Source organism: Mauremys mutica, chromosome 24, assembly GCF_020497125.1.
Source record: "Mauremys mutica isolate MM-2020 ecotype Southern chromosome 24, ASM2049712v1, whole genome shotgun sequence".
NCBI classification, from domain to species: Eukaryota; Metazoa; Chordata; order Testudines; family Geoemydidae; genus Mauremys; species Mauremys mutica.
The window spans coordinates 455186-463261 of NC_059095.1; positions in this window are offsets into that span (position 1 = coordinate 455186).

Below are 8076 nucleotides of genomic sequence, written 5' to 3' on the forward strand. Positions count from 1 at the left end.
AGGGAGCATTCTGGAACTGGTGAGGATCTTATCTGTATTCAGTTTGATTAGACATAGATTTGCGCATTTTATTTTATTTTGCTTGGTGACTTACTTTGTTCTGTCTGTTACTACTTGGAACCACTTAAATCCTACTGTCTGTATTTAATAAAATCACTTTTTACTTATTAATTAACTCAGAGTATGTATTAATACCTGGGGGAGCAAACAACTGTGCATCTCTCTCTAGCAGTGTTATAGAGGGCGAACAATTTATGAGTTTACCCTGCATAAGCTTTATACAGGGTAAAACTGATTTATTTGGGTTTAGACCCCATTGGGAGTTGTGCATCTGAGTGTTAAAGACAGGAACACTTCTGTTAGCTGCTTTCAGGTAAACCTGCAGCTTTGGGGCAAGTAATTCAGACCCTGGGTCTGTGTTGTAGCAGACGGGAGTGTCTGGCTCAACAAGACAGGGTGCTGGGGTCCCAATCTGGCAGGGAAAGCAGGGGGCAGAAGTAGTCTTGGCACACTGGGTGGCAGCTCCCGGGGTGGGTCTGTGATCCAACCCGTCACACATGCCTTTAGTATCTCACTTCCCCTCTCTGTATTTCAGTTTCCCCTTTATCAAGGGTTAATATTAGGACTGTCAAGCAATTAAAACAATCACACTGAATAATAAAATACCATTTATATAATTTTTTTATGTTTTCCATTTTCAAATATATTCATTTCAATTACAACGCAATATAAAGTGAGCACTGTTCACTTTATTTTTATTACAAATATTTGTACTATAAAAACAAAATAAATAGTATTTCTCAATTCACTTAATACAAGTACTGTAATAATCTTTTTATCATGAAAGTTGAATTCACAAGTGTAGAATTATGTACAAAAAATAACTGCATTCAAAAATAAAACATGGTAAAACTTTAGAGCCTACAAGTCCACTCAGTCCTACTTCTTCTTCAGCCAATCGCTCAAACAAACAAGTTTGTTTACATTTGCAGGAAATAATGCTGTCTGCTTCTTGTCCACAATGTCACCTGAAAGTGAGAACAGGTATTTGCACTGTTGTAGCCGGCAAGATATTTACATACCAGATGCGCTAAAGAGTCATATTTCCCTTCATGCTTCATCCACCATTCCAGAGGCCATGTGTCCATGCTGATGACAGGTTCTGCTTGAGAACAGTCCAAAGCAGTGCAGACTGATGCATGTTAATTTTCATCATCTGAGCAGGGCCAGATTAACCTTTTGTGGGCCCCCATGGGGGCAATGGAGCATGGCATGGGGGGGTTGGGCCAGCCAGGGGCATGGCATAGCAGGGGCGGCCCCGCTCTGCCCAGCCAAATGCAAGGGCACTATTTACAAACCAGCAGTTATCAGACACACAATGGCCTGCCCAGCCTTGTGCTGCCAGCGTGCCCCTTCTCCTGGGAGGTGGGTCCATGCTGTGCCACACGTCCCCCCACCCAATACCAGAACACACACCCCCGATTCCCTGTGGCCAGAGCGCTGCTGGATATGCTATGCCCGGTGTCCTCCCCAGACCCTGCCACAAATACACAGCGCCCTGCACACCACCACCTCTGCCCAGAGCTCCCTCCCCAGCACCCCACCACAACTGCCCAGTACCTCACACGGAACCCCCACTCCCTAGTGCCCCAACACACAGAGATCTTCCCCGCCCCCTCACAGCTGAGCACTCCCACCCAGGCCCTCCAGAGACCCACTCCCCCACACCCTGCCTCCCTGCAGGAGGTGACTGTGTCTGCTGGACGGCACTGTCAGTGCAGCCAGGGCTGGTCCTGAGACGGGGAATCGCTCTGGGCCTTTGGGAGTGGCATGATCAGCCAGGCCAGGGCCTGCCCCAGGTGGGCTCCTTTAGGACCCACTTGCCTGGAGGGGCCCAGCCAAGCCCCCCAGACTATCCCCAGCAACTGGCCAAGACTGGCCAGGCTTCTGCACCAGTCCCAGGCGGCTCAGCTCCAGGGAGACAGGTGGGGCCCCACAGGTGATGGGAAGCAGAGATGGCCTGGAGCCAGTGGTGCACTGGGATCCCACCAGGAGGCAGAGAGAAGCCAGTGGGTGGGGCCAGAAGGTGGAGAGGAGCCCTTGGCCAGCTGGCAGGCAGCCAGAGAGAAGCAAGTGATGGGCGGGGGGAGCGAGCGGGGTCTCAGGGCGCAGTCCAAGCAGAGCAGGATGGGACCCCTTCTGAGTATGGGCCCAGCTCCATGGCCCACTGGCAGTCAGATGCCACCAGCAGAAGGTTGATTTTCTTTTTAATTGGTTCGGGTTCTGTAGTATCTGCATTGGATTATTGTTCTTTTAAGACTTCTGAAAGCATGCTCCACACCTCATACCTCTCAGATTTTGGAAGGCACTTCAGAGTCTTAAACCTTAGGTCGAGTGCTGTAGCTATCTTTAGAAATCTCACATTGGTACCTTATTTGCGTTTTGTCAAATCTGCAGCGACAGTGTTCTTAAAATGAACAACATGTGCTGGGTCATCATCTGAGACTGCTATAACATGAAATAAATGTCAGAATGTGGGTAAAACAGAGCAGGAGACATACAATTCTCCCCCAAGGAGTTCAGTCATGAACTTAATTAACACATTATTTTTTTAACACGCATCATCAGCATGGAAGCATGTCCTCTGGAATGGTGGCCGAAGCATGAAGGGACATACGAACGTTTAGCATATCTGGCATGGCAATGCTGGCTACAAAAGTCCTATGGGAATGCCTGTTCTCACTTTCTGGTGACACTGTAAATAAGAAGCAGGCAGCATTATCTCCCATAAATGTAAACAAACTTGTTTGTCTTAGCAATTGGCTGAAGGAGAAGTAGGACTGAGTGGACTTGTAGGCTCTAAAGTTTTACATTGTTTTATTTTTGAATGAAGTTATTTTTTGTACATAATTCTACATTTGTAAGTTCAACTTTCATGATAAAGAGATTGCACTATGGTACTTGTATGAGGTGAACTGAAAAATACTATTTATTTTGTTTATAATTTTTACAGTTCAAATATTTTTAATAAAAATAATAATATAAAGTGAGGACTGTACACTTTGTATTCTGTGTAGTAATTGAAATAAATATATTTGAAAATGTAGAAAAACATCCAAAAATATTTAATACATTTCAATTTGTAGTCTATTTAATTGTGATTAATTTTTTTTAGTTAATCGCGTGAGTTAACTGCGATTAATCGACATTCCTAGTTAATATTTAGTTGCCAAGGATTGAGAGTCTTAATTTGCTGTAATCTGCTCAGGTGGAAAGTGCTATAGACACATACAATATAGTTAATAGTATCACAGAACCCCTCAGCGATAGAGCAAATAACATTTTAATTCTCTTAGAAATTGGAGGATTTAGAAACAAACTTTTTCACCAAGTCATTTATACAATACAAAATGTGGATAGACCCTACTCTGGACTCTTATTTTAAACACAAAAAATTAAAGCTAATTTTCTTCCTTATGTTTATGTGTCCTTTGATGATTCTTGATGTTACAGTACAATGTTGATGTTCTCAAAGAGAAAGACGCTTTTTCTTTTATGTTGAATAAGTACATGAAAATATTTCTGTCTTATAACCTTAGCTAAATGTCATAGTCCTATCCAGCAAAGACTTACCCACCTGCTTAAACATACAGTCCTATTAAGTTTAATGGGACTACTCAAAATTACATTAATAGGACTATTTAAAATTAAGCTTGTGCCTAAGCACCTTCACAGGAACAGAGCTATATAAGTAGGTTTAAAATATGCAGGACTATATATACACCTAAGGTTTTCGATATACATGTTAAATATACAGTGCCCTATGCATATAGGGTGCTATATTAAAATGTTAAATATGAATGTTGACAGTAGAGTTACCCAGGGCCGCCCAGAGGATTCAGGGGGCCTGGGGAAAAGTGGGAGAGCTGCAGTGTTTGTACTCACCCGGTGGCGCTCTGGGTCTTCAGCAGCACTGAAGGGCCCCCCGCCGCTGAAATGCTGCCGAAGACCCGGACCGCCGCCAGGACAGGGTTCACGGGGCCCCTGCGGGGCCCAGGGCAAATTGCCCCACTTGCCCCCCCTCCCCCCCCCCCGGGCAGCCCTGGAGTTACCCTCCTTAGGATGCCTCCATTTGACCTTGTGTATCAGTAAGTGTGAGGAAGGCTCTTTCTGTCAGGAGAAAGTGCAGCGACCTACTGAATTATGTAACTAGTTTTAATAAGAAAACAGCTTGTTGATCAGGAATGTGGGTTCTGTGCCAGGCACTGGTCTCTTCTCACACTGAGTACATGTATAATACACAACAGCTTAGTCTGGGAAACCACGGAGCCTGGCTTCAGTACTTTACTGATTTCAGCCATTCATTTTCAATTGTTTATTTTGGGATGAGGTGGATGGTCTTCTAATGTCCCCCTTATTTTTAATCCTCTTCCCACCACTCTTGGGGAAGTAGCTGGATGCAGGGCCTATCACAGTTATTGCAAGTGGGGTTAGACCACCCTAGTTGTGGTTCTTTCAGAATCTGCTGTCCCTAGGAAACCTTTTCCCAATAGCCCAGTGCAGACTTCACTCTGCTGTTGCAGCCACAAGCAGAGCACTTCCCCTGAGGCTTGTGATACACATTCAAAGGCAAATCCTGCAGTGAAAGGAGCTAGACCTAGTTGCCACTTTGCATAACTCAGCAGCAGCAGAAACATCATTTGCATAGGCCACACTTAGGGGCAGCATCAGGGATGGGCTGGCATGGGGAGTAGCAGCACTGGAATAGAATGGGGAAGAGCCTGGTAGGATGAGATGGGAGTGTCTGATCGGATGAGAGCAGCAGGCCTAGGATACGGTGAACAGGACCCAGTGGGAAGGGGAACAGTAGCCTTGGGATGAGATCAGAAGTGTGTGATGGGATGGAGTATTTCGTCACACAATGCACAGTCAACCTGTGGAACTCTTTGCCAGTGGATGTTGTGAAGGCCAAGATTATAACAGGGTTAAAAAAAGAACTAGATAAATTCATGGAGAATAGGTTGGTCTATCAATGGCTATTAGCCAGGATAGGCAGGGATGGTGTCCCTAGCCTCTGTTTGCCAGAAGCTAGGAGTGAGAGACAGGGGATGGATCACTTGATGATTACCAGTTCTGTTAATTCCCTTTGCGGCACCTGGCATTGGCCACTGTCAGAAGACATGATACAGGGCTAGATGGACATTTGGTCTGACCCAGTATGGCCGTTCTTATGTTCTTATGTAATTGGTAGTGCTCGATGCAGGAAAGTGTGGGCCCCTTGCTGAATGAGGGAGGGAACCTAGTGACAGAGGATGTGGAGAAAGCTAGTGTACTCAATGCTTTTTTTGCCTCTGTCTTCACAGACAAGGTCAGCTCCCAGACAGCTGCACTCTGCAGCACGGTATGGGGAGGAGGTGACCAGCTCTCTGTGGGGAAAGAAGTAGTTCGGGACTATTTAGAAAAGCTGGACAAGCACAAGTCCATGGGGCCGGATGCGCTGCATCCGAGGGTGCTAAAGGAGTTGGCCAATGAGATTGCAGAGCCATTGGCCATTATCTTTGAAAAATCGTGGCGATCGGGGAAGGTCCCGGATGACTGGAAAAAGGCTAATGTAGTGCTCATCTTTAAAAAAGGGAAGAAGGAAGATCCAGGGAACTACAGGCCAGTCAGTCTCACCTCAGTCCCTGGAAAAATCATGGAACAGGTCCTCAAGGAATCAATTCTGAACCACTTAAAGGAGGGGAAAGTGATCAGGAACAGTCAGCATGGATTCACCAAGGGCAAGTCATGCCTGACTAACCTAATTGCCTTCTATGATGAGCTAACCGGCTCTGTGGATGAGGGGAAAGCAGTGGATGTGCTATTTCTGGACTTTAGCAAAGCTTTTGATACAGTCTCCCACAGTATTCTTGCCAGCAAGTTAAAGAAGTATGGGCTGGATGAATGGACGGTAAGGTGGATAGAAAACTGGCTAGATGGTCGGGCTCAACGGGTAGTGATCAATGGTTCCATGTCTAGTTGGCAGCCGGTATCAAGTGGGGTGCCCCAAGGGTCGGTGCTGGGACCGGTTTTATTCAATATCTTCATTAACGATCTGGAGGATGGTGTGGACTGCACTCTTAGCAAGTTTGAAGATGACACTAAACTGGGAGGAGTGGTTGATACGCTGGAGGGTAGGGATAGGATACAGAGGGACCTAGACAAATTAGAGGATTGGGCCAAAAGAAATATGATGAGGTTCAACAAGGACAAGTGCAGAGTCCTGCACTTAGGATGGAAGAATCCCATGCACTGCTACAGACTAGGGACCGAATGGCTGGGCAGCAGTTCTGCAGAAAAGGACCTAGGGGTTACGGTGGACGAAAAGCTGAATATGAGTCAACAGTGTGCCCTTGTTGCCAAGAAGGCTAATGGCATTTTGGGTTGTATAAGTAGGGGCATTTCCAGCAGATTGAGGGATGTGATCATTCCCCTCTATTCAGCACTGGTGAGGCCTCATCTGGAGTACTGTGTCCAGTTTTGGGCCCCACACTACAAGAAGGATGTGGATAAATTGGAGAGAGTCCAGTGGAGGGCAACAAAAATGATTAGGGGGCTGGAACACATGACTTATGAGGACAGGCTGAGGGAACTGGGATTGTTTAGCCTGCAGAAGAGAAGAATGAGGGGGGATTTGATAGCTGCTTTCACTACCTGAAAGGGGGTTCCAAAGAGGATGGATCTAGACTGTTCTCAGTGGTAGAAGATGACAGAACAAGGAGTAATGGTCTCAAGTTGCAGAGGGGGAGGTTTAGGTTGGACATTAGGAAAAACTTTTTCACTAGTAGGGTGGTGAAGAACTGGAATGGGTTACCTAGGGAGGTGGTGGAATCTTCTTCCTTAGAGGTTTTTAAGGTCAGGCTTGACAAAGCCCTGGCTGGGATGATTTAGTTGGGTTTGGTCCTGCTTTGAGCAGGGGGTTGGACTAGATGACCTCCTGAGGTCCCTTCCAACCCTGAGATTCTATGATTCTGTGATGCAGTGGGAGATGTTTCCCAGCAGCTAAATGAGCTCCATCTGTCTCCACCTGCAGAGACAGGGATTCATCTGTATGGGTTCCTGACACACAGTTGGGAGGGCAGAAGAGTGGGGCTGCCTGGACAGGTGAACGGAAGGCAGGGTGGAGGGTTCTGAGCCCCAGGGGCAGGGAAGTCAGCCAGGGGGTGGGGGTGGGGTGTCTGATCCCTGGAGGTGGAGAATTTGGTCAGGAGAGGGATCAGTGCTGGGTGGATGCGGCGTTTAGCTGAGGGTGGGGGGGGGCAGAAGGGGGGTCTGTGCCTGGAGACAGGAGGGCAATCGGGGTGCAGGGGAGTGACTGAGACTGTACCTTGGTGGTGGTCTGTGGGAGGAGTTGGCCAAGGGTGTGTGTGCCCAGGGATGGAGATGTCTGTGCCTGGGGGACGTGGAGCTGGTCGAGAGGGTCTGTGCCCGGAGATGGGGGAAGCGGTTGGTGTATGTGTGTACCCTGGGGAGGGTCTGTCCCCGGGGGAAGAGAGGAGCTGGGCAGCAGGTTCGGCACCCAGGGACAGGGCAGGGCTCTGTGCCAAGGGATGGGGTTGTCTGTGGCCGGGGATGGGAGGGCAGTCGGGGGGGATATCAGTACCTGGGGGGCAATCTGTGCCTGGGGGACGTGGAGCTGGTCGAGCAGGTTTGTGCCCAGAGATGGGGAAGATGGTTTGGGGCAGTACCTGGGGAGGGTCCGGGGCCGGGGCCGGGGGGACGAGAGGAGCTGGGCAGCAGGTTCTGTGCCCAGGGACGGGAGGAGCTGGGCGGCAGGTTCTGCGCACACGGTCTGTGCCCGGGGACGGGAGGAGCTGGGCGGCGGGTTCTGCGCCCGGGGACGGGAGGAGCTGGGCGGCGGGGTCTGCGCCCGGGGAAAGGAGGAGCTGGGCGGCGGGTTCTGCGCCCGGGGACGGGAGGAGCTGGGCGGCGGGGTCTGCGCCCGGGGACGGGAGGAGCTGGGCGGCGGGGTCTGCGCCCGGGGACGGGAGGAGCTGGGCGGCGGGGTCTGCGCCCGGGGACGGGAGGAGCTGGGCG